The sequence below is a fragment of the Ranitomeya variabilis genome, chromosome 2 (genome assembly GCF_051348905.1).
Source record: "Ranitomeya variabilis isolate aRanVar5 chromosome 2, aRanVar5.hap1, whole genome shotgun sequence".
NCBI classification, from domain to species: domain Eukaryota; kingdom Metazoa; phylum Chordata; class Amphibia; order Anura; family Dendrobatidae; genus Ranitomeya; species Ranitomeya variabilis.
Genome location: NC_135233.1, coordinates 854,985,856 through 855,012,105, shown reverse-complemented (window position 1 = coordinate 855,012,105; position 26,250 = coordinate 854,985,856). Strand labels below are relative to the sequence as shown.

At 44.3% G+C, this 26,250-nt stretch overlaps 1 protein-coding gene across 2 annotated transcripts in view; it reads left to right on the top strand.

Moving 5' to 3' along the window:
- TNK2 (tyrosine kinase non receptor 2) overlaps window positions 1-26,250 on the top strand; it is a 350,655-nt gene that overhangs the window by 78,897 nt on the left and 245,508 nt on the right. For both annotated transcript variants that reach the window (XM_077290239.1, XM_077290240.1), the window contains exon 2: window positions 16,890-17,139. The gene's annotated coding sequence lies outside the window, so the exon portion shown is untranslated. The remainder of the gene's footprint in view (window positions 1-16,889; window positions 17,140-26,250) is intronic.

The following is a 26,250-nucleotide window of genomic DNA, read 5'->3' as shown; positions in this document are numbered from 1 at the left end:
GTGAAAAAAAAGGAAAATTGGCGAAAATTTTGAAAATTTCGCAATTTTCCAACTTTGAATTTTTATTCTGTTAAACCAGAGAGTTATGTGACACAAAATAGTTAATAAATAACATTTCCCACATATCTACTTTACATCAGCGCAATTTTGGAAACAAAATTTTTTTTTTTTAGGAAGTTATAAGGGTTAAAATTTGAACAGCAATTTCTCATTTTTACAACAAAATTTACAAAACCATTTTTTTTAGGGACCACCTCACATTTGAAGTCATTTTGAAGGGTCTATATGGCAGAAAATACCAAAAAGTGACACCATTCTGAAAATTGCACCCCTCAAGGTGCTCAAAACCACATTCAAGAAGTTTATTAACCCTTCAGATGTTTCACAGCAGCAGAAGCAACATGGAAGGAAAAAATTAACATTTTACTTTTTAGTCACAAAAATGATCTTTCAGCAATAATTTTTTTAATTTCCCAAGGGTAAAAAGAGAAAATGGACCTTAAAAGTTGTTGCCCAATTTGTCCTGAGTACGCTGATACCCCATATGTGGGGGGTAACCACTGTTTGGGCGCATGGCAGGGCTCAGAAGGAAAGGAGCGCCCTTTGACATTTTCAAGCTAAAATTGGCTGGAATTGAGATCGGATGCCATGTCGTGTTTGGCGAGCCCCTGATGTGCCTAAACAGTGGAAACCCCCCATAAGTGACCCCATTTTGGAAACTAGACCCCCTAAGGAACTTATCTAGATGTGTCGTGAGCACTTTTATCCCCCAAGTGCTTCACGAAAGTTTATAACGCCCGGGTGTGAAAATAAAAAATCCTATTTTTTCTACAAACATGATCGTTTAGTCCCCAATTGTTTATTTTCTCAAGGGTAGCAGGAGAAATTGGACCCCAAAAGTTGTTGTCCACTTTGTCCTGAGTATGCTGATACCCCATATGTGGGGGGTAACCACTGTTTGGGCGCATGGCAGGGCTCAGAAGGAAAGGAGCGCCCTTTGACATTTTCAAGCTAAAATTGGCTGGAATTGAGATCGGATGCCATGTCGTGTTTGGCGAGCCCCTGATGTGCCTAAACAGTGGAAACCCCCCATAAGTGACCGCATTTTGGAAACTAGACCCCCTAAGGAACTTATCTAGATGTGTCGTGAGCACTTTTATCCCCCAAGTGCTTCACGAAAGTTTATAACGCCCGGGTGTGAAAATAAAAAATCCTATTTTTTCTACAAACATGATCGTTTAGTCCCCAATTGTTTATTTTCTCAAGGGTAGCAGGAGAAATTGGACCCCAAAAGTTGTTGTCCAATTTGTCCTGAGTACGCTGATACCCCATATGTGGGGGGTAACCACTGTTTGGGCGCATGGCAGGGCTCAGAAGGAAAGGAGCGCCCTTTGACATTTTCAAGCTAAAATTGGCTGGAATTGAGATCGGATGCCATGTCGTGTTTGGCGAGCCCCTGATGTACCTAAACAGTGGAAACCCCCCATAAGTGACCCCATTTTGGAAACTAGACCCCCTAAGGAACTTATCTAGATGTGTCGTGAGCACTTTTATCCCCCAAGTGCTTCACGAAAGTTTATAACGCCCGGGTGTGAAAACAAAAAATCCTATTTTTTCTACAAACATGATCGTTTAGTCCCCAATTGTTTATTTTCTCAAGGGTAGCAGGAGAAATTGGACCCCAAAAGTTGTTGTCCAATTTGTCCTGAGTACGCTGATACCCCATATGTGGGGGGTAACCACTGTTTGGGCGCATGGCAGGGCTCAGAAGGAAAGGAGCGCCCTTTGACATTTTCAAGCTAAAATTGGCTGGAATTGAGATCGGATGCCATGTCGTGTTTGGCGAGCCCCTGATGTGCCTAAACAGTGGAAACCCCCCATAAGTGACCACATTTTGGAAACTAGACCCCCTAAGGAACTTATCTAGATGTGTCGTGAGCACTTTTATCCCCCAAGTGCTTCACGAAAGTTTATAACTCCCGGGTGTGAAAATAAAAAATCCTATTTTTTCTACAAACATGATCGTTTAGTCCCCAATTGTTTATTTTCTCAAGGGTAGCAGGAGAAATTGGACCCCAAAAGTTGTTGTCCAATTTGTCCTGAGTACGCTGATACCCCATATGTGGGGGGTAACCACTGTTTGGGCGCATGGCAGGGCTCAGAAGGAAAGGAGCGCCCTTTGACATTTTCAAGCTAAAATTGGCTGGAATTGAGATCGGATGCCATGTCGTGTTTGGCGAGCCCCTGATGTACCTAAACAGTGGAAACCCCCCATAAGTGACCCCATTTTGGAAACTAGACCCCCTAAGGAACTTATCTAGATGTGTCGTGAGCACTTTTATCCCCCAAGTGCTTCACGAAAGTTTATAACGCCCGGGTGTGAAAATAAAAAATCCTATTTTTTCTACAAACATGATCGTTTAGTCCCCAATTGTTTATTTTCTCAAGGGTAGCAGTAGAAATTGGACCCCAAAAGTTGTTGTCCAATTTGTCCTGAGTACGCTGATACCCCATATGTGGGGGGTAACCACTGTTTGGGCGCATGGCAGGGCTCAGAAGGAAAGGAGCGCCCTTTGACATTTTCAAGCTAAAATTGGCTGGAATTGAGATCGGATGCCATGTCGTGTTTGGCGAGCCCCTGATGTACCTAAACAGTGGAAACCCCCCATAAGTGACCCCATTTTGGAAACTAGACCCCCTAAGGAACTTATCTAGATGTGTCGTGAGCACTTTTATCCCCCAAGTGCTTCACAAAAGTTTATAACGCCCGGGCGTGAAAATAAAAAATCCTATTTTTTCCCCACAAAAATGATCTTTCAGTCCCCAATTTTTTATTTTCCCAAGGGTAACAGGAGAAATTGGACCCCAAAGTTGTTGTCCAATTTGTCCTGGGTACGCTGGTACCACATATGTGGGAGAAAACTACTGTTTGGGCACACTTCGGGGCTCGGAAGGGAAGTAGTGACGTTTTGGAATGCAGACTTTGATGGAATTGTCTGCGGGCATCATGTTCCATTTGGTGAGCCCCTGATGTGCCTAAACAGTGGAAACCCCCCATAAGTGACCCCATTTTGGAAACTAGACCCCCTAAGGAACTTATCTAGATGTGTCGTGAGCACTTTTATCCCCCAAGTGCTTCACAAAAGTTTATAACGCCCGGGCGTGAAAATAAAAAATCCTATTTTTTCCCCACAAAAATGATCTTTCAGTCCCCAATTTTTTATTTTCCCAAGGGTAACAGGAGAAATTGGACCCCAAAAGTTGTTGTCCAATTTGTCCTGGGTACGCTGGTACCACATATGTGGGAGAAAACTACTGTTTGGGCACACTTCGGGGCTCGGAAGGGAAGTAGTGACGTTTTGGAATGCAGACTTTGATGGAATTGTCTGCGGGCATCATGTTCCATTTGGTGAGCCCCTGATGTGCCTAAACAGTGGAAACCCCCCATAAGTGACCCCATTTTGGAAACTAGACCCCCTAAGGAACTTATCTAGATGTGTCATGAGCACTTTTATCCCCCAAGTGCTTCACGAAAGTTTATAACGCCCGGGCGTGAAAATAAAAAATCCTATTTTTTCCCCACAAAAATGATCTTTCAGTCCCCAATTTTTTATTTCCCCAAGGGTAACAAGAGAAATTGGACCCCAAAAGTTGCTGTCCATTTTGTTCTGAGTACGCTGGTACCCCATATGTGGGAAAAAACTGTTTGGGCACTTCAGGACTCAGAAGGGAAGCAGTGACGATTTGGAATGCAGACTTTGATGGACTGGTTCTGAGGGCGTCATGTTCCGTTTGCAGAGCCCCTGATGTGCCTAAACAGTAAAAAAAACCCACAAGTGACATCATTTTGGAACCTAGACCCCCATGGAACTTACTTAGATGTGCCCCCTCTTTGGAACTAATCTACTGGTTCCTAATTAGTAGTGCATGGAGGTGTGGTACAATTTGAAGCAGTCCTTCATACACAGGCCAGGTTTGTCGGGGCAGGTGTCGCATTGATAGATGGTGTCCTTGCGTACTCCTCGTTTGTAGCACACTCGGCACCTTTTTTGTGGCTTACCTTTTCTACCAGTTGGCGGGACCACCCCCGGAAAATGCTGACCTGGTACAATACGAGCACCCTCAGTTCCGGAAGTACTGGGGCCCGCTCCTTCCCTCGTGCCAAACATCAGGGCCTTAATCACTACCTCCTGGAACTGAAGGTACGTCGTATCGGTGTGGCGTGCACATCGTGACAGCAGGAAAGCGTTAAGCATTGCCATTTGTACGATGTACACCGACAGCTTTTTGTACCACACCTTGGCCTTCCTCAAAGCACTGTACGGTTGGAGGAGTTGATCGGAGAGATCAACGCCCCCCATGTTTTTGTTGTACCCCAGTACACAGTCCGGTTTGCAGACCTGTGTAGAGGTACCCCGTACAGTGCTGAGGGCGCTGCCATCACCGTGTATGGTGGTCAACAGAAGGACATCCCTCTTGTCCTTGTACTTGACCACCAGCAGGTGGTCGCTACATTGGGCTTTGCTCTCACCTTTTCTGAGCATCTGCCCAAGTAGCGTCTTCGGGAGGCCTCTCTGATTTTTGCGGACAGTACCGCAGGCTGCGGTACCTCGCGCAGAGAGGGATTTGTAGAGTGGGATGCTGGAATAAAAGTTATCGGTGTAGAGGTGATAACCTTTATCCAGCAGTGGGTGCACCAAATCCCACACTATTTTCCCACTCACTCCCAAGACAGGGGGACACTCAGGCGGTTCAATCCTGCTGTCCTTCCCTTCGTAAACTCTAAAGCTGTGGGTGTACCCTGAGGTACTCTCACACAGCTTGTAGAGTTTGATTCCGTACCTAGCCCTTTTGCTGGGCAGGTATTGACGGAATCTGAGCCGCCCCTTAAAATGAACCAAGGACTCATCCACACAGATGTCCCTTTTGGGCACGTACACTTCAGCAAACTTTTTCCTGAAGTGTTCGATGACCGGCCGAACTTTGAACAGACGGTCAAAATTGGGGTCATCTCGTGCGGGACACTGTGCATTATCGGAATAATGCAGGAATTTGTGGATGGCCTCAAAACGCGTCCGAGCCATGACCATTCGGAACACTGGAGTGTTATATAAAATATCCACACTCCAATATTGCCGAAGGTCTGGCTTCTAAACGATCCCCATGTGGAGGACCAGGCCCCAAAACTGCATCATTTCTACTGCGTCTACAGGAGACCAGTTAGAAAATGATGAACTGGGGTTTTGCTCCAAAAATTGCCGAGCGTACAAATTAGTTTGCTCCACCATGAGGTTAATAAAATCCTCAGAGAAAGACTTTGAAGAAGTCTATTTCTGTGAGGCCGGTGGTGTCAAACCTGATTCCTGATTCTGCCACAAAATCAGGAATCAGTGGCTCGTAATTTTCGGGGGGCGAGGTCCATATGGGGTCCGAAGAAGGGCGCGCTGGTTCATCTTCAGGAGTGGGTGCTGCGTCATCTTCTCTCCTGGGGCGTCTGCGAGGCGGTTCCGCAGGACCCGAGGAGGAAGATGAGGAGGAGGAGGAGGAGGAAGAGGATGAAGAATCTGAAGAGTAAAGGAATGTGGGATCCTCTCCCTCGCTATCAGTGTCGGAGGCAAGAAAAGAATATGCCTCCTCTGCTGAATAGCGCTGCTGGGACGAACGGGACGAACGGGACATTTTTTGTGTGAGTATGGTGTTTGGGTGCAATTTATTGGAACTATGTGTACGTGTGGGGGGGGGGGGGATAGTGTTTGGTGCAAACTTCTGAAAAGTAAAAGAAAAAAAGCAAATAGGGAAAACAAATACCTGTGAAAGGAAAAGTCTAAAACAGCAGGCCCTAGCTCTGATAAGTGAACTGCGTCACTTATCAAAGTTCGGCGCCTGCTGGGTGTGTGAATGGGGATGTGGAAAAAACACCAGGCACGAGAGCTCTGATCAGTGAACCGAGTCACTTATCAAAGTTCGGCGGCGGAGGCTGGGTGCGCGGACGGGGATGTGGAAAAAAAAAAAAGAAACGAAAGGCACGGGTTCAGACACAGTGGCGGGGTGCGCGGACGGGGATGTGGAAAAAAAAAAAAGAAACGAAAGGCACGGGTTCAGACGCAGTGGCGGGGTGCGCGGACGGGGATGTGGAAAAAAAAAAAAGAAACGAAAGGCACGGGTTCAGACGCAGTGGCGGGGTGCGCGGACGGGGATGTGGGAAAAAAAAAAAAAGAAACGAAAGGCACGGGTTCAGACGCAGTGGCGGGGTGCGCGGACGGGGATGTGGAAAAAAAAAAAAGAAACGAAAGGCACGGGTTCAGACGCAGTGGCGGGGTGCGCGGACGGGGATGTGGAAAAAAAAAAAAAGAAACGAAAGGCACGGGTTCAGACGCAGTGGCGGGGTGCGCGGACGGGGATGTGGAAAAAAAAAAAAAAGAAACGAAAGGCACGGGTTCAGACGCAGTGGCGGGGTGCGCGGACGGGGATGTGGAAAAAAAAAAAAGAAACGAAAGGCACGGGTTCAGACGCAGTGGCGGGGTGCGCGGACGGGGATGTGGAAAAAAAAAAAAAGAAACGAAAGGCACGGGTTCAGACGCAGTGGCGGGGTGCGCGGACGGGGATGTGGAAAAAAAAAAAAAAGAAACGAAAGGCACGGGTTCAGACGCAGTGGCGGGGTGCGCGGACGGGGATGTGGAAAAAAAAAAAAGAAACGAAAGGCACGGGTTCAGACGCAGTGGCGGGGTGCGCGGACGGGGATGTGGAAAAAAAAAAAAGAAACGAAAGGCACGGGTTCAGACGCAGTGGCGGGGTGCGCGGACGGGGATGTGGAAAAAAAAAAAGAAACGAAAGGCACGGGTTCAGACGCAGCGGCGGGGTGCGTGGACGGGGATATGGAGGAGAAAAGTGAGCACGAGTGTTGATCGGTGAACTGCGTCACCAATCAACGCTCGGCGGCACTAAGGGGGGTGAAAAAGAAAAGCGAGCACGAGTGTTGATCGGTGAACTACGTCACCAATCAACGCTCGGCGGTTGCTAAATTTGGGCACGGACGGACGCGGCGCAAAGTGAGGGTGGAGGGGGGATGGGGGGAGGGTAAGGGGGGGATGGGGGGGTAAGAAAGATCGGGCCGGGATCGGGGTATCAACACTTACGGTTGTAGTCTCTCTTCTTTCTTCTGTCTTCTTTCTTCTGTCTTCTTTCTTTCTGTTTTTTCAGCGAGAATTATGGTGTCACAGGCTACTGTGGCACCACAAGTCTCAGCACAGGAGGGGGATCTGACAGCGTGACCGCTCTGCAGGAACCCTCACCAAGTGTGAGGATTCCTGAAGAGCGGTCAGACAGGTCAGGGACAGGTGACACAGGTCACAGAGCGGTCACACCGCTGCTGTGACCTGTGATTGGTGGGATCGATGATCACATCGATCCCACCAATCAGGGGAGGCCCTGGTGACGCCGGTGTTGCTAGGCACCAGCCTATGATCGGAGCTCACAGCTCCGGTCATAGGCAGGTTACCGGCAGGTCACCAGCAAGTGACCGGCAGGTGACCAGCAGGTCACCGGCAGGTCACTATCAGGGCACAGCGCGGTCATACCGCTGCTGTGCCCTGTGATTGGCGCGATCGACGATCACATCGATCGCGCCAATCACACCTGCAGGATCCGGAGCACAAGGAGGCAGGGCACAGGAGAGCAGAGGGGGCTGCGGAGCGCGTTACATGCAGGGCACAGCGCGGTAACACCGCCGCTGTGCCCTGCGATTGGCGCGATCGATATGATCGTCGATCGCGCCAATCCGGGGGGTTCTGGCCAGTGCCTGGCGTTGCCAGGCACCGGCCCCAGGATCGAGTACATCGGTACTCGATCCTAGCCTGGGACCTCACTGTTTCAGCCAATCTGATTGGCTGAAACAGTGAGAAAGGCTGTGATTCGCTGTTCAGAATTGAACAGCCAATCACAGCGATCGGGAGGCCGGGGGGGCGGTGCCATACCCCGAAATGCCGAGGCCATCTTCCGTACGGTAAGATGGCATCGGAATTTTAATGCGATCACCGCGACTTAAGTCGCGGTGTCGCATTAAAGGGCATGACGTACTATCCCGTCGGCGGTCATACGGGCCCACCCCACCTCGACGGGATAGTACGTCAAATGTCGGGAAGGGGTTAAAAGGTCCTCTAAAGGCCCTAAAATATAAACCAACAAGGTTAAGATTGATATGTGATCCTGCACATTCTTAAAAGACGCAGGAATGTCAAGTGAAGCCTAGTGAATAACTAATGGCCCCCAACCCCTGGACTAGACCAAAACATATAGGCATACTAACAAACTCATACAAACATTCACTAAGAAATAATGTTTGCATATAAAAGCCACATAAGAGTGCAAACTCATGAAAAAAACACACGTAGACCACGTGTAAGAAAACACATATAAGGACAACATATAGACAATATGTAAAGGACACTCCTTCTCTTCAGGTTCCGAAACGTTCAACGGGTTTTGCTGCGGCGTCATCACCAATGCGTAGCCATGGACAACTAATAAAAACTAAAAAGAAAAACACACAACAAGACAGTAAATACATAAAAATATTAAAAGCGAATGGTGAAAGAGTCACCCAAGAGAGGACAGCCAGGTCAAAGGTCATGGACCATTGTCCATATTACATCCATATTGTATCGCTGCATGTCAGAACAAAGCCGGAAACTTAAAAATATATATATACTTATGGAACCAAGTAAAGGTGTCAGACACAACAGAGAACCTACGGGACTCTCACAGGAAAGGAGCGAAGCTGAGCTGTTCATTAAGTCCCCTAGGGGCAAGGGTGTCAAGGGTGACAATCCACTTACACTCGCACTGTGCGAGTAACTTAGTCATGTTGCCACCCCTGACACCTCCATGTATTAAATCTATCCCTCTCACTTTTAAGCCCCTAGGGTCTGATCCGTGAAACAGCCGAAAGTGCCTGGGTATTGTTTTTAAGACCGATGGATCTTCTACCTCTTTACCTCTTTACTTGCCAAAAAAAGGGAGTGTAAGTGGATTGTCACCCTTGACACCCTTGCCCCTAGGGGACTTAATGAACAGCTCAGCTTCGCTCCTTTCCTGTGAGAGTCCCGTAGGTTCTCTGTTGTGTCTGACACCTTTACTTGGTTCCATAAGTATATATATATTTTTAAGTTTCCGGCTTTGTTCTGACATGCAGCGATACAATATGGATGTAATATGGACAATGGTCCATGACCTTTGACCTGGCTGTCCTCTCTTGGGTGACTGTTTCACCATTCGCTTTTAATATTTTTATGTATTTACTGTCTTGTTGTGTGTTTTTCTTTTTAGTTTTTATTAGTTGTCCATGGCTACGCATTGGTGATGACGCCGCAGCAAAACCCGTTGAACGTTTCGGAACCTGAAGAGAAGGAGTGTCCTTTACATATTGTCTATATGTTGTCCTTATATGTGTTTTCTTACACGTGGTCTACGTGTGTTTTTTTCATGAGTTTGCACTCTTATGTGGCTTTTATATGCAAACATTATTTCTTAGTGAATGTTTGTATGAGTTTGTTAGTATGCCTATATGTTTTGGTCTAGTCCAGGGGTTGGGGGCCATTAGTTATTCACTAGGCTTCACTTGACATTCCTGCGTCTTTTAAGAATGTGCAGGATCACATATCAATCTTAACCTTGTTGGTTTATATTTTAGGGCCTTTAGAGGACCTTTTAATATTAAAAATGTATTTTGGGGCTGTAAGCGACTATTAATACATAGTATAATTTATTCCCCATTGTGTAGTGGGGTTTGTTTTATAACATATACACGGTATCACATATATGCTTTACACGTATGATATATGCTTTGTTCACAATTGTATATGTATGTTATTGTTTCTTTTTGTAATTTGTCTTTTTATTATAGTGCTTCTTTTCTTTTTCTTTTTCTCTTTATTGTTTTTATATAACTGTACACACTTTAAACATATGAGGTGCGTTATTATTTTCTACATCTTTCTAGCGTCCCGCTTTTTCACTCTATGGAGGACGTTTCTAATCTATCTAGCGTTCCGGTTTACGTATATTTCGGAACGCTGCGGCGTTCTGTTTTTTGAGCGATCCTATTTTTATCACTAAGAAAATGGCTGTAGCCAGGGCCTTTTTTATTGGGAGCTGGTGGTGCGCATGCCCGGTGTCGTCCATCGTAGCCATCTTCTTGTGGGCCTATCACTTACGAGTGGGGAGAGATACACTTCTTGTGCTTGGAAGGTGGAGCTCCGCCTCTCATACACTCCCCACTGTGATGGCCCTATTGAACGATGCACTCTGGACGCTACTGCGCATGCGCCGGCATCACCGGCTCTACTTCCGGGTTTATGATATTTAAACACAATGAGACACACTATGGATACACCCTGTTGAAAAAGCCACGCGAAACGCGCGTCAAACGAGGGGACCGAGTGAGGTGGGGAGAACACACCTGATCCATAATGGGTAAGCAGCAAATATACGTACTTATGAAGATATGATCCTGTACTTTGGGCTATTTTGCCATGTGAGTTAGACGTAGTGATTGTATTTGATCATAGTTTCTCTTTACTTTCTGAGCTGACTCTGCCACCCAAAAGGTGTATATGTGAACTCCCCCCCTGACTTGGTCATTGCCGCATTTCCTCCTATGTGTCTTCTGCTATATGGCGGTATTGACAATACACCCATGTTTTGTATTTTACGTATTTGTATTTGTATATGATTGATTACTTAATAAACCTTTTGTATATTGTTTTCTAAATATGTTGAAGTGGACTTTTTTTCTCCGTGTTTTTGTTTATGCACCCTCAAATCAGTCCAGCAAAATGTCAACTCCAATATGGCGCTTCTTCCCTTCTGAGTTTTGCACTGTGCCTCAAAAGTAGTTTTCGACCACATATGGGGTATCAGCGTACTCAGGAGAAATAACACAACAAATTTTGGGGTCCATTTTTTTCCCTGCTATCCTTGTGAAAAGAAAAAAAAATTAAGGCTAAAATAACTTTGTGGGAATTTTTTTTTTTTTTTTTTTTCTTCACGGCTCTATATTACAAACTTCTGTGAAGCAGCTGGGGGTGCATTCCTGGGGGGCCTAGCTTCCAAAATGGTGTCAGTTGTGGGGTTTTTCCACTGTTTAGACACATCAGAGTCTCTCAAACTGAGACATGACACCGGCAGACCATTCCATCAAAGTCTGCATCCCAAAAGTCACTACTTCTTTTCCGAGCCCTGCTGTGAGCCTAAATAGTATTTTACCCCCGCATATGGGGTATCTGTTCACTCAGGTGAAATTGCACAACAAATTGTATGGTGCAATTTCTCCTGTTACCCTTGTGAAAATGCAAAATGTAAGGCTAAAAATCATTTTTCTGGGGAAAATGTGATTTCTTTATTTTTTTTATTTTCACGGCTCAATGTTATAATCTTCTGTGAAGCACCTGAGGGTTCAAGTTGCTCACCACACATCTACATAAGTTCCCTGAGGGGGTCTAGTTTCCAGAATGGTGTTACTTGGGGGGTGTTTCCACTGTTTATAGGCACTCCAAATGCGACATGACGTCCGCTTATTCCAGAAAATTTTGCTTTCAAAAATTCAAATGGCACTAATTCCCTTCCAAACCGTGCTGTGCACCCAAACAGTAGTTTTCTCCAACATATGGTGTATCGGCATGCTCAGGAGAAATTGCACAACAAATTTTCGGTTTATTTTTTTCTGTTACTCTTGCGAAAATAAAAAATTTGAGGTCTAAAGTAAAGTTTTTGTGACAGTTAAATGTTCATTTTTTTTCCTTCCACGTTCCAAAAATTCCTGTGAAGCTCCTGAACGGTGTATAAACTTCTTGAATGTGGTTTTGAGCACCTTGAGGGATGCAGTTTTTAGAATGTCAGTTTTGAGTATTTTCTGTCATATGTCACTCAGTCACTTCAAATGTGATGTGGTCCCTAAAAAAATGGTTTTGTAAATTTTGTTGGAAAAATGAGAAATCGCTGGTAACATTTTAACCCTTTTAACTTCCTAACAAAAAAATTATTTCAAAAATTGTGCTGATGAAAAGTAGACATATGGGAAATGTATTAATTATTTTGTGTGATATAACTCTGATTTAAGGGCATAAAAATGTAAAGTTTTAAAATTGCAAAATTTTTAACATTTTCACCAAATTTCCGATCTTTCACAAATAAACTCGATAAAATTTTACCACTATCATGAATTATAATATAGTACGGAAAAACAGTCTCAGAATGAATGGGATCAATTGAAGCTTTCCAGAGTTATTACCACATAAAGTGACAGTGGTCAGAATTGTAAAATTTGGCTTCGTCATAAAGGTAAAAACAGGCTGAGGAGTGAAGGGGATTAATCACCCCTCTTCTTCCCCTTTCAAAATATAACAATTTAAAAAAATACACATATTTGGTATCTCCGCTTTCAGAATCACACAGTTTATCCATATACAGCTCTGGCAAAAATTAAGAGACCACCACATGAAAACCCTGTCATGGGCAGCCCAATCTCCAGACCTGAACCCCACTGAAAACCTCTGGAATGTAATCAAGAGGATGATGGATAGTCACAAACCATCAAACAAAGAAGTACTGCTTACATTTTTGCACCAGAAGCAGTGTGAAAGACTGGTGGAAAGCATGCCAAGACGCATGGAAGCTGTGATTAAAAATCATGGTTATTCCACAAAATATTGATTTCTGAACTCTCCCTGAGTTAAAACATTAGTACTGTTGTTTCTAAATGATTATGAACTTGTTTTTTTTTTTTTTTGCATTATTTGAGGTCTGAAAGCACTGGTTTTTTTTTCATTTTGACCATTTTTCTTTGTCAGAAAAAAAATACAAAATGTATTGCTTGGAAATTCGGAGACATGATGTCAGAAGTTTATAGAATAAAAGAACAACATTTTGCTCAAAATTATACCTATAAAGAGAAAAATCAGACAAACTGAACATTTTGCAGTGGTCTCTTAATTTTTGCCAGAGCTGTATAAAAAGATTTACCGTATTCTGATCGGTAAACGTTGTAACGAGAAAAAAAAATCTAAACTCCCGAATTCCTTTTTTATTGTCGCCACAAGATTGTATTAAAATTGAATAACGGGCTGTCAAAACATTGTATCTACACCAAAATAGTATCAATAAAACATCAGCTCGGCTCACAAAAAATAAGCCGTCACCCAAGCCCCAGATCCTGAAAAATGAAGACTCTTCGGGTTTCGGAAAATGACTCAATTTTTTTTTTTTAACAAATTATTTTTTTTCAACCACTTAAATAAAAAAGAACCTAGACATGTTTGATATTTACAAACTCGTAATGACCTGGAGAATCATATTGGCAGGTCAGTTTTAGCATTTGGTGAACATTGGGGAAAAACCCCCCAAAGAATAATTGTATAATGTACTTTTATTTTCAATATCACCATGATTGGATTTTTTTCCCCCCGTTTTCTAGTACATTATATGCTAAAATCAATCACCACCATATTTATAGAAAAATAAAAAGCTATGGCTCTAGGGAAGAAGATGAGCAAAAACAGAAATGCCAAAGTGTAAAATTGCCCAGAGGTGAAGGGTAAAAGGGACAGCAGCTGTCAAAATGCTACTGCCAGCTCGAGAACTACCAGCTCAAGCATTCAGCCCCTGGGGCCGGAGAAAAGGTCATCGAGGGCCGTAAACGAATCCTGGGCTTGAGGATCCCCACCCCTATAGTAAGGCATTAATTATCTCCGGCTTTATCACATGGTTAATTAATCGATCTGTTACATACTGTCCATGCTTGTGTATTAGGCTACTTTCACACTAGCGTCGTGCACTGCACGTCGCTATGCGTCGTTTTGTAGAAAAAACGCATCCTGCAAAAGTGCTTGCAGGATGCGATTTCTCTCCATAGACTTGCATAAGCGACGCATTGCCACACGTCGCAGCCGTCGTGCGACGATTGCGTTGTGTTGCGTCGGACCGTCGCCAACAAAAAACGTTACATGTAACGTTTTTTGGTGCGTCGTTACCGTCTTTTCCGACCGCTCATGCGCGGCCGGAAATCCGCCCCCGCCTCCCCGCACCTCACAATGGGGCAGCGGATGCGTTGTAAAACTGCATCCGCTGCCACCGTTGTGCAGCGCTTTCACAGTTTGCGTCGGTGCGCCGCAACGTCGCATTGCGACATGCAGTGCACGACGCTAGTGTGAAAGTAGCCTTATTTGGGTCGGTTCATTGTGCCAGGTGCTCAATCAGGAGCGTATGCACATGGATGGTGGTTTGAGTGCTCTGGTCTGGAAGTGTTCAGAGTAAGTGCAAATGTCAGTGGTGGTATGTGCCATGCTCCTTTTGGCAAAGGTTGCCATGCCTGCTTCCCCCATCTGCATGAATCATTAAATGATCGCTTCTACTCGGTCTAAAAAGGGCTGGCGCACCCCAAATTTTGCAACTTGTGACGAAGGTCACAAGACGTGCGTTGAGGTATTATTTGCCGTTGAGGAATCACACTGTTTTACTACTATGTCTTCGGGTAACATATTTTTCTAGTGTCTTATTATGGAGGGATGATAAAGTTCTGAATTAATCTTGGCTGGGATCTGCGTATGTAATTTTCGTTTATCTGTGGTTTATTTACTGCTGATTTGTGTTTCTGATATTACCATGTAATAACTGCAGACTGTCTGATGCCTGATACAGTTATTTATATGTTATACTGTTGATGGGACCTTGTTACTGGCCATGTAATTTAATAATCCTTATATATTTTTTTGTTTTTGTGTGAACTGGGGATCTATCATTTCAGTAGGTTATGAATGTTAATAAAGATATATATTTTTAATTGTATAATTACTTTACTCTGATCAGAATATTGGCTTGGCTCATTTATCACAGCTGACAGTAAAGTCGTCATTGTCGCCCAAAGCTCAGCATTCATTTTACCAGAGCAGTTTAAAGCGGATCTGTCATTATATTGCACAATACAAGCTGCATGAATCATTAAAGGGAACCTGTCTTCATGAAAGTGCAGGCTGCATGGTATGGGACAGGGGCTGCTGAGTAGATTGAAATGTCAGAAAAGACTCAGCATAACTTTTTTTCATCTTTTCAACTTTTTCTTTGATGTTTGGCCAGTTGACGGTCTTATTAGTGATTGACAGCTATGCCTGTATGCACACTTATACCCTATGGACCTTCTAAACGCCAGAGGCACCCAGGCTGCTAGTATGCCAATACAGAACCCTGTACCTGCTGCCATGGAGCATCGACACAAACGCCGGGCCAATGTACTGCAAATCTTTTTGCTCACCTAAAATAAAAACACGAGAATTTCTAGAATACATTTTTATTGTAACCCTCTCACTGATTGCTTTGTGCAGCTTATATCACAGCTGCTGTATTCAATGTCCTTTTATTACAAGTAACAATGGCTGGGATTCTGTAAGAATCAGTGTCTGATAGTGTTGTCATGTACAATCCTCATTAAGCATAATATAAGGACACCTTATTTCTGCATTGTGCTCAGCACAGTAGTGCCTTGTGTACTGCGTCGTCCCAAAGTGATTTGTGTCCACTATTATCACCACCTGCCTTTCTCAACTGTAATAATAGAATGAATACTGTAAAATCGGCCTGTTATGCAGTGAGAACAATGTGCATGTGATGGGAAAGCTGAGGGGCCCTATATTTTCTGCTTCACTATGCCATTGTGTTTATGATGAGGCATTCTGTCATATCCTGATGTAAGCATAGTAATTGGTGACTGTAACAATTACGGAAGGGGTGTTGCTAGGGTGTATGACGATCAGGGGCATGGTCCCCAAGACATTTGTTTTGTCCTGCACAAAATCATTATCAATTAAAAATGACCAGTTGTGCCATGTGTCAGATGAACTGCCTCCGCAGTCTACAGGCCTTGGGTTTACACGAGCACTGTGGGGTGTATAAATCTGTGTGTGACCGTCTGCAGTCACTACACTAGGAGCAGAGATCCTCACATACGTACCGCCATCATAGTGTAGAACAAGATCCTATATAACAAGACCAACCTTACAAATAAAGCAGAGTGCGGGTGAAATGATGCCACCAGACAGTGACTGAATCTTACTATGTACTAACATACTAAATACAAATATAAAAAAGTCAGAGAATGAAAAAATACTGAAAAAATGTTTTGCCAGTAAATAAACATTTCTTTTGTGAAACCAAAAGTACTCCTAATTGGTGTCTCTTTGGTGGCTTTTTTGATGGATTAGTTTTTTTTTTTACTGGTACCATTTCGAGATACATTAACATTTTAAGGGGGAATGATAAAAGAACAGAGCAGCGGTTCTGTTTTTTTTTTTTTTTTGCCTTTTTTTATGCAATATCAAAGTAGTTTTGATGTTTCTATGCATATGTTTCTTCTATTATTAAACTCATTGGTTTGTGTTGACACCCTATGCAATGTTCACCATTGAAGTTTATTGACCATGCAACTGGCTGCAGAACCTTGGAGAAACGCCACTCCGATAACTGCTGTGATCTTATTGTTCTTTTTTCAGGTTTTTTTTTCTACATTTCTTATTTTTTCTATTGTATTATTTATTTTACCTATTACTTCATACAGTGCGCCTCAGTAACATCAGAAACTGAAGTGCATAGTTGTGGGACGGGAGGGAAGATCCAGATTTTCTTTAGAAGGCTGAGTTGGTGGTATGAGTAAAGGGAGTGATCTCAACACACAACATGACTATTAACCTATAACCACTAGACATTGTCATACATCCTCATGTCAGAGTAATGAATGTTCTTTTATATGCTTGGAGAATGTTCCTGTGCTCAGTATGGTGATGGCTTGTGTAGTATAAGGAAGCCTTTCTCGCTGTATTTGTTTTATCCTCTGATTTTCTTTTTAGGTTTGTGTCTCTGTAATAGAAGAGAATTACTGAAGTTCTTTGCCATTATCTTCTGAAGTGTATGAACAATGGCTTATGAAAAACATTCCACAAGATATCCCACAAATATTTAAGTGAACATCTACTGAAAACAGACGCTCCTGCCAAAGGAGCCTACAGCCAACTCAATGCCATGCATAACAGACACCGTGTGGATCCAGAACACCTTCTATAGAAGTGAGGTGTACAGACAGCCTGGACACATTTTGGGGTAAGACATTTAATCTAAAGAAAGACTTTAAAAATAAGCAAATTGCATCAATGTTTCTGCTTTGTATCATGCAATATATTGTGTACTTCTCATAGGATATGTCTAGATTGCCCTAAATTAACAATAATTGTGCCAATTCATTGACATGTTGAAAATTAGCACCATGTTTATTAAACAGGTAAAGAGTAACCGTTGTTTTAAATTTTTTCTCTCATTAATCAATATTACACATGAAGATGCGAAATGTAATATATTTTATCAGAGAAATCAGCTTTTTTCTCCTTCTGGGCTGATCGATCATTCTTAAAATTCTCAATTCACATGTATCCAAGAAGTATCATTTTTCCTTGCGGAGAGTGACATGTTAAGCATGCTGAGATGAGGAGACTTAAAGCTGCAATGCTTTTCTGGGAAATATGCAAATTGTCTCTTCAGAGAGGAAGAGGACTAGAACTCTAGTGCCACCTATTAGAAGTAGCAATCCTAAAAGTCATTGTTGACCCTTTAGCGAGCCTTGTCACATGACTCAGGATAAAGGCCAAAACCGGCTTGTTAAAGGGTCAACATTGACTTTTAGGATTACTACTTCTAATAGATGGCACTAGAGTTCTAGTCCTCTTCCTCTCTGAAGAGACAATTTGCATATTTCCCAGAGGAGCATTGCAGCTTTAAGTCTCCTTATCTCGACATGCTTAACATATCACTTTCCGCAAGGAGAAACGATACTTCTTGGATCCCGGTCAGACGCCTGTCACACATCCAAACCAGATCTCACACACTGCACTGACGAGGGGCAGTACCCCAAAACACAATGTCTGCAAATTGAAATTCTGGTTTGGCTATTATCCTAAGTCATGTGACAAGGCTCTTTAAAGGGTCGACATTGACTTTTAGGATTGCTACCTCTAATAGGTGTCACTAGAGTTCTAGTCCTCTTCCTCTCTGAAGAGAGAATTCGCATCAGTTCACAGGTAAAATGTGTGTTCAGTGAAGAGACTTTCCCATTACTGCGGTAGAAGATGACCATTGGTGCTCATAAAGTCCTAAGGAGAACTGTAACCTCTCCCCTTCTCCATAGAACATTAAAAGCTTATTTCAATTATAGGAAACTCTGTGTTCACTGCATACAGATTTTACAGATCTTATCCATGAATTGACAGTGAAAGAGGAGAAAGAGCTACATATGTTACGAAGTTTCTTATTTTCATATGTATTAATGACTTATGACAGTACAGAAAAATTATAATTACTGTTGCTATCTAAGTTTTTTTTTCTTTTTGTAATTTGCCCGAGTCTTCTGAAAGGGGTGAGAAAAGAGTGTGGTTTGTCAGTTACTGCAATAGGGCCTATCAATGTCTGAAGACAAAAGGTTGTCTTACAAAGTGAAGCATGTGTATAACCGGACAGAGCGGGCATAGCGGTGGAACCTGTTTCTAAGAGGGTTGTTAGTTTTAGAAACATTTATCATGAGCTGTGTGACATGTTAAAGTGTGTCACAGACATCAGTCAGGTACAGTTTTACACCACGACTGCAGTACTGTGGATTTGCCATCTGCAGCATGTCCACCATGGATTTCACATTTTGTTATGTAGAGAGTGAAATCAGTGGCAGCAGGGCCACCAAACATAGTGAGTGCTTGCTCCAAATGCAGAAGTGAAGGAAGCACAGTGTGTTAGCAAGGGGACCCCACCGCTGAAATTAAAAGTGTGCTTGCACTCTGCAGTACATAAGAGGTGGAGTAGTGGGGGCATTACTGTTTGGAGCGCCCAGAGGCCGAGTTCCCACTACTGTAGGACTTCTGTCGTAGTGTACTGTTAGATGATCATCTGGCACGTCTATGACAATAACAAGTTGTGCCTCCCGCACTAGACCCATAGAATAGAGGAAATGCTCCCTGTGACATATGGGCTATACAAACCAATCATCACTCCTTGTAAGGGTTCAGAGATCACGCCACATGATTAATACTACACATCAGACTTCAGCACATCGAAGTGGCCGGCCACAGAGGATCCACTTATTTCTGTGGCCTAGCACAGTGCGTCTTGATACCTGGAATCCTACCCCAGCTTCTGCTCTCCTGCTCGCTTCATCTACTAATATGATAGACTGGTGGGAGAAGCCAAATCCCTCATTAGATCTTGCTTTATCTCCTGCTCTTTGAAACACTGTGAGGGGGCGGGTTACAGTGCCTACGGGCTGACATCTCTCCTGAAGAGAGCGGGCAGGTCGTAATTCGTTAAGAACTTGCATCGTCCCAGCCCCCTCACACCATAAATGCAGGCCTGGTGTCTGTATTAGTGTGTTTTGTTTTCAAAATATCTAGAAGTTGTTTCTTCCACTAGTTAGCACTACCTGAACTTACTACATAGTGGTAAATCTCACTGTCGGACAGTGACATGATGTGCAGGAGAAACGTTTGACTTTGCACAGCAGACTGTTCCCAGAGCCTGAGTAGTACAGACATACATTACGCAGTGATAATCCGAGGGAATAACGGACAATGGAAAGGTCGACAGGATGGTGAAAAAATGAGCAAATTCATTCAAATAGTAGTTACCAAAGGATAAAGGCTAACTTTTTGATCACTGAAGGTCCGATTGTTGGGACCCTCAGCGATCCCAAAAACAGAGCTCTGTAGCATGCTCAACCTCCCCAACATTCGTTGGCTATAGGACTACCCAAAATAGCCAAGAACAGCACTCGCTAACTCTGGTAGTCCCATAGACATAAGTGGAGTGGTTGTTACTACTTTACTCAGTTTTAATGGGAGTGCCGCAGACACTGTGCAGCACTCGGATATTTCTAGCAGTCCTATAGAGATTGAATAGCTTGGCATAGTCAACCATTTCTCCACTCACACAGGCTCTACAGGGCCCCAGTTCTTAGGGTCAGTGAGGTTCCCATCAGTTGGACCGCACCGATCATAAAATTTTCCCCTATTGCAAGTATAGGGGAAAACTTTGAAATTTGCTACTACCCCTTTTAATGGAATTTTCGAACTGTGAACACCTAATTCAAAGGTTGGGGCGTCTGACAGCTGACCCCCCACTAATCAGAGCATGCTGGCATATTGAAGTGATGTTTCTCTACATTTTGTGATGGAAGTGATGATATGACTGTATACAGAATGATATGGGGATGTTTGCTAGAGTCCAGTGGCCCCTAGATTCTGGGAGCGCTCCGCCTGCTTCTGTACCACTGTATGAGATTGTATACAGCAGTGACCGCACTACTTTGGATCATCATGAACATTGGCTCTTACTGGACCCTTTCTAATTGTTAGTGTACGGTGTAATTTTGGTTTAGGATAACTTCCGTTCATTGTTAAGGTATATTAATATTTTCATGTTTAAATGGCAATTGTTCCTGCTTGGCTAAAAATACTCTTCAAGAATACTAAGAGGAGAAGTGCGACCTCTCTTCACATGTAAAAAGACGCTTACTCTGATGGTTCAATATAATATAGGAAAGCAGATGGATCTGGCTACCTATAATGGAGGAATATAAAAGGAGCAAGTGAAAGACCATGTAAGGACTGTAAGTTCCCTTTACGTTAAGCAGGTTAGCTGAGCTTGAGAGAGAAAGCACAACTAACCCAGGAAGGTAAGCACAGGAGTCCTGGGTGTGGAGTGTTTCCTTTAGGTTCCTCCCTGTCTATACTCCTAGCTCAGAGGAATTAGGCCTGAGGCATGGAGGAAGCTGGGCTGCATTCCTAGGAACATTTCAGGGGGGCCCAATGCATACAGCACGGCTCAGCATGACAGGTTACTGATGCTGATTGTACCTCACTGCTACTTTGTTGCTCTTGTCCTTGTGCTATCCATACAAGATGTTAACAGACTTCATACTTCTTTCCATGTACATAACAATAAAGCATGATTCTGGTTAAACTGGCATTAATACATAATTTATACATGTATTCTTGTTTATTGAATTCCGTGTGTCAGGTCATAAATTGTTAATTTGCAGTAGTGCATACAAAACTGTTTGCATTATTATATTAAATTGGGTTTTCTACCTCCTGTTTTGTTTTTTTTTTGTTTTTTTTTAAGTAGACTGAAAGAAAAAAATATACTTTGTCTATCCTCCATTGCTGCTTTAACACGAACAGGTAGTTAAATGGATCCTGTCATGTCATTTTTAGCATCTAAACTATCCCCAGTGCATTGTTGGCGATGCAATGTTCATCACTAACACGTTTTTAAAACGGCGCTGTAATCATGTGCTAAAAGCACCTTATATAGTTAGATCGTACCTGTTCATTTAGTTATAGGGGTGTGCTTCATTTTGTTCAGTCACAGTTGTCGCCTTCATTTTGAATGATGTTCCCGGGGTTGCGCCGACGTCGCTCAAATCTGCGCTCTGCATAACCCCGCCCACACCATTGATTGGCAGCTTTCTGTGTATACTGTGAATAAGCAGAAAGCTGCCAATCATTGCTGGGGGCGGGGTTATACAGAACTCATTCATATGGGGGGCTACATAACCATTACTCATCCTCTAGTGATAATCTTCTGGTGATGATAACTGATTTTAGCTAGACTACAAGAAGTAGACCAGTAAGTGACACATCACTGGAATTAAAGGTTTCTGCCCCTACATTATGCTGTTCTCAGATTAAATAGGTTCTCTTAAGGGTATGTGCACACGTTGCGGAAAGTGTTGCGGATTTTTCCGGACTAATTTTGGTAAATTTGCAGGTAAACCGCACTGCGGATTTCCTTCGGAATTACCGCAGTTTTTGTGCGGATTCCACCTGCGGTTCAACACCTGCGGATTCCTATTGTGGAGCAGGTGTAAACCGCTGCGGAATCTGCACAAAGAATTGACATGCTTCGGAATAAACAACGCAGCGTTTCCGTGCATTTTTTTCCGCAGCATGTGCACTGCAGATTTTGTTTTCCATAGGTTTACATGGTACTGTAAACTCAGGGAAAACTGCTGCGAATCCGCAGTGGCCCTTCCACTGCGGATCCACAGCAAAATCCACAAAGTGTGCACATAGCCTTAATCAGTTTTTTCTGTCACTAGGTTTGGCTGATATGAGATACGGCCACCACCTTTCAGGCCTGATATACAGTATTCTATAATGCTGTATATCTGTCCCCAACCTGACCTACAAGACAAGAAAAAGACCTTTTATTATACTCACCTGGTCCGGTCGAGTTTCCCTTTAATGCTAATTGCGGCTATAAAAATTGAAACAGAATAACTTGTGAAAACCAAAATCTGTGTTTGTCTTAAAAAATTTTGGTCACGACTATACATGGGAACAAAGTGGCAGCCCTGAAGAGGAGCGAGGTAAATAAACATGGACATATACTGCAATATCCATGCATTGTTTCTGCCACCTCCACTACAGTAGAGACTTTGATTGGGATGCTATGCAACATGTGCGTAATGTGAACAATCACCCATTCTGTCTGTGTACACATATGTTCTCTGGCTAGAAGGTCGAATCTCCAGATTCATTGATCAGAGTGCTTTATTTACATTTGTTAATCACTCATATCTATGCCATTTATTCGCTTAGACTGCCTGGTTATGTTTTTTGATAGTGCGTGTTGCTACTTGGTTCTGACCATGCTTCTGGCTGTATACTTTTTGCTTCCTTCAAGACTGTCTTTTGCCTGACCGTCTCAAACTTGATATACGATTACTACATATAGTCATAACCAGCTAACCATCTGACGTCTTCCCCTGCTTTGACGTTCACCTATTTCATGTGGTATTGTCCCTCGCCAGTATGAGATCTGATTTGGCGAGAAGGTGAGAGACTTAAGACTGGGATCTAAGTGGTACCGTTTCTCATTGTGGAGTGTAACAAGCGAGGTCTCCATATAAATGTATTGAGCGAGGCCACGCCACTGGTCTGGTTCTGCCTGGGAGTATGCATATCGCATACATGACCACCGTTCTAGGGCACACAGCTGGCCGGGGGCATGGTTACAGCTGCCGCTTTGTATATTCAAGAGCCGTGACTGAAACCAGAACACTGCTGGGGAGAATGAAGTTCATTTTCTCCCCGCAGCATTCGCCTAAGGGCTCATTTCCACATGCGAGGCACACGTCCGTATCTCGCATGTGGAAACCAAGCTCTGGCGCCGGCACTTTGGAGCGGAGCTGTGCAGCTCCATGTGTTCCTATGCGGCCGCACGCTCCGCTCTGGAGTGCCGGCTCCACAGCTTGGTTTCCACATGCGAGATACGGACGTGTGCCTCGCATGTGGAAATGAGCCCTAAGTGTGGGCATCGAAACAGGTTAGTAACACTATTAACCTGCAGATTAATCCAATTTCTGAAGGTTAATAGCATTTTTCTGGTGACATGTTCCCTTTAAGAAGTCCGAACTGCTTTGAATACCTGTCACCCCCCCAGGGCCTATTAAAGTAAAAGAGCCACCTTCAGCAGCACTAAGACTGCATTCTGTGAAGGTGGCCCTTTTGTTTATTATCCCTAGGAACGCTGAAATAATGACTATTATAAATTTCCCGCAATACCTCTTTTGAGCCAGGGAGGTATATATTCTCCCCCTGACTCAACCGCTTCGCAGCCGTCCATCATCCCCCACTGGCCTCCGGCCGCCGCCTCCTCTTTCTCGTGATGTAACCGGCGCCTGTGCTCTGCAATCAGTTCTCGGGCATGCGCCGTGCGCGCTGCCTGGGATCTTACATCGGGTGATGTAAGGATATCGCGCCTGCGTGTAGCGGAGGCCCCAGATCCGGCCCCGCAGTGTGTTATGATAAGAGGAGGGGAATGATGGATGGCTGCGAGGCGGTTGAGTCAGGGTGAGAAAACACACCTCCCTGGCTCAATAGAGGTATGGCGGGAAATTTTATAATAGTCATTAGTGCTGCTGAAGGTGGCTCTTTTACTTTAATAGGCCCTGGGGGGGTGTCAGGTTCCCTTTAAGCATCCAGCTTAGGATAAAAGCCACACACGAGGATCAGCTGTATGAAGTGCATACATTCATCAGTAATTGTGAATGCGGTATAAAGATTATTTCTTTATTATTCACAAATGGTACAGGACTACATTGTAGGGACGCACAAACTGGGCGTGTGTCTCTACAATGAACTCCTGTACCAATTTAGAATAATAAAGGAATGACTGCACGTAAGCGTTGAGTGCAACTACTTTCTGGTGTTTATCCTATTAAGGCTGGGATCACACTTGCGAGAAATACGTCCGAGTGTCGCATGGTAATACCCGGCATTGCCACTGTCACTCAGAAGCGGAGAGTGCGGCCACATAGCAATACATTCGGCCGCACGCCCTGCTCCAGAGAGACGGCGGCAATGCCGGGTATTACCATCCGAGACTCGAACGTATTTCTCGCATGTGTGATCCCGGCCTAAGCAGCATCTTTTTTGCAGAGCTCTGACAGAGGAGATGCCATAGCGATATCTGCAACTGTTTTATCTTAACCCCTTAACGAACTCCGATACTCCTTTTAACGGCGACAGTTAAGTGTTCTTATTCCTCAGCGGTGAGAAATTAGGCTATTGCTCCCCCCCCAGCGTCGGAAACTCTACGGGGTCTCGGCTGAGGCCCCGGAGAGCATGATTCAGGTTGGTTTTTACCATCCCCAGTGTTGCGATCTTGGGAAAAAAAGTCCAATTTCCCATTTATTTCTCCTCTGATATGATTAGCACATCAGAGGAGAGGGAAATGGAGTCCCTCGAGCCCCCCGAGTACCTCCTGCATCCCCCGATGTCTTCATCCAGTAAAAAAATGGCGGGCGCATGCACAGTGCGCCCGCCAAGATCTGCAGGCCTGCACCCGTCAAGACTAGGAGATTTTTTCGTATTGGTTGATTTTAATCACTGTGATATGGTCTATCACAGTGATTAAGATAAAAAAAAAAAAAAAAGTAAATCAAACCCCCTTTAACACCCCCTTAGTTAGTAAAAATAATAATAAAAAAAAAGAATGTATTTTTTTTCCGCTAGGGTTAGGGTTGTGTTAGGGTTTGGGTCGTGGTGTTGGGGTTAGGGTGGTGTTGGAGTTAGGGTTGGGATTAGGGTTAGGGGTGTGTTGGGTTTAGGGCTGGAGTTAGAATTAGGGGGTTTCCACTAACGGTGCTCCCTCCCTTCTGAGCCCTGCCATGCGCCCAAATAGTGGCTTTCCCCCACATACGGGGTATCACCGTACTCAGAAGAAATTGCACAACAATTTTGTGGTCCATTTTCTTCTGATAACCTTGTGAAAATAAAGTTTGGTCCCAACTTAATTTTTTTGTGATAAAAAAATGTTCATTTTTTCCTTTCACATTGCTTTAGTTCTCGTGAAGCCCATGAAGGGTTAATAAAGTTTGACCCCCCAAACTCACTTCAAATGAGTATTCTTGTCTTGTATACTAATAGGAAAATGGACCTGTCTACGTCTGATTTTGCATTTTAAAGGAATTTCCACCACTTTGTGTGTTATTTCTTTTAAAGCATGCAACATTGCCAATAAAAAGCATAATCTGTTACCGATCCCCCAGCGCTCCTCTCCTACCAATCCCCAAGCACTCCTCTCCTACCGATCCCTCAGCGCTCCTCTCCTACCGATCCCTCAGCGCTCCTCTCCTACCGATCCCCGAGTGCTCCTCTCCTACCGATCCCCGAGTGCTCCTCTCCTACCGATCCCCGAGTGCTCCTCTCCTACCGATCCCCGAGTGCTCCTCTCCTACCGATCCCCGAGTGCTCCTCTCCTACCGATCCCCGAGTGCTCCTCTCTTACCGATCCCCGAGTGCTCCTCTCCTACCGATCCCCCAGCGCTCCTCTCCTACTGATCCCCGAGTGTTCCTCTCCTACCGATCCCTCAGAGCTCTTCTCCTACCGATCCCCAAGCAATCCTCTCCTACCGATCCCTCAGCGCTCCTCTCCTACCGATCCCCGAGTGCTCCTCTCCTACCGATCCCCGAGTGCTCCTCTCCTACCGATCCCCGAGTGCTCCTCTCCTACCGATCCCCCAGCGCTCCTCTCCGACCGATCCCCGAGTGTTCCTCTCCTACCGATCCCCGAGTGCTCCTCCTACCGATCCCCGAGTGCTCCTCTCCTACCGATCCCCGAGTGCTCCTCTCCTACCGATCCCCGAGTGCTCCTCTCCTACCGATCCCC